Below are 1,508 nucleotides of genomic sequence, written 5' to 3'. Positions count from 1 at the left end.
GGCACCTGCCCACACTGCCAAAAGCACCAAAAGTTGGTTAAATGACCATTTGACGGGCCAGCAAACTCACCAGACCTGAACCCCATAGAGAATCTATGGGGTATTGTCAAGAGGAAAATGAGAAACAAGAGACCAAAAAATGCAGATGAGCTGAAGGCCACTGTCAAAGAAACCCGGGCTTCCATTCCACCTCAGCAGTGCCACAAACTGATCACCTCCATGCCACGCCGAATTGAGGCACCTCAGGTGTTTTGAGTTGATTAGCTGATTGGCATGTCACCATATTCTAATTTGTTGAGATAGTGAATTGGTGGGTTTTTGTTAAATGTGAGCCAAAATCATCACAACTAAAAGAACCAAAGACTTAAACTACTTCAGTCTGTGTGCATTGAATTTATTTAATACACGAGTTTCACAATTTGATTTGAATTACTGAAATAAATAAACTTTTCCACGACATTCTAATTTATTGAGATGCACCTGTATACACGGAGTTTTGTTTTATTATTTGACATGCTCAAATTCAAATACCGTGATGAGACGGCAGAACGCGCACGTGCACCGTTTGCTTTCATTATTTTACAAAATCACAAAGTTTTTTTGTTATTGTGACTGCACACAAATAAAAGAAGAGTCTTTAAAGCTTACAAAGATGTATAACTCCTATTTGTATGACCAAAAATATTTGAAGCGTAAGTGATCAAACTAACGCGCGCTTCCTCATTCGCACAAACACTGAAATAGCGCACATTTTTATAGGTTAACGGTAGAGCGAGTGGCCATGTGAAGTTGCTACTACTTACATGTTTCAGATTATAATCCATATTTGAGGTCGATGAATGATAGGCGAGCGTTTGGATGCCCTGGCCAATGGACTGTATATTAACGCATAGAGCAGCTGTTAACTATCTTTCGTCGCAGAATGCATGACTTCGCCACTTCCTGTGGGTTTTTTTTTCTGTGACTAAGCGACTAAAAAAATGTGGTCCACTAAGCCTTTTTTCGTCTACTAACGATTAATCGACTATTAGGGGGCAGTCCTAAAAAATACCCAATTTTTCTCATGTCGGTCAATGTCAATGTCACGTGATTCGGCACCATGCCTTGAAAACCTTTGAAGTTTAACACCCACACATATAAATATATATATAACAAAACAAAATATGCAAATATGCAAACAGGTTTTGTGAGTTTTGTCAGATGGCCATGATTCTCACCTCTTTTTATTTTTTTGGGGTCTTACACAATTCAATGGTATACATTTTGTCTACCCACAATTTTTTTTTTAGAATTTTTTAGAAGTTTTGAACTTAGCAGCTCTATGTTGCATTTATTTCTATTACAAGTCAGCAAGAAATCTAAATATATGCACATTTATGCATGCTACTTAAAATGTAAATAATAAAATAAAATAATTTCTCTATAGCCTTCTACTTTTCAAAGCACCTGTCATATACAGAAGCCCCCCCCCCCCCCCCCCCCCCCCCCCCCCTCCCCCCTCTCTAGAC

The sequence above is a fragment of the Sinocyclocheilus grahami genome, unplaced genomic scaffold (genome assembly GCF_001515645.1).
Source record: "Sinocyclocheilus grahami isolate Dianchi unplaced genomic scaffold, SAMN03320097.WGS_v1.1 scaffold98.1, whole genome shotgun sequence".
Taxonomy (NCBI): Eukaryota; Metazoa; Chordata; class Actinopteri; order Cypriniformes; family Cyprinidae; genus Sinocyclocheilus; species Sinocyclocheilus grahami.
This window is presented reverse-complemented; position numbering follows the sequence as displayed.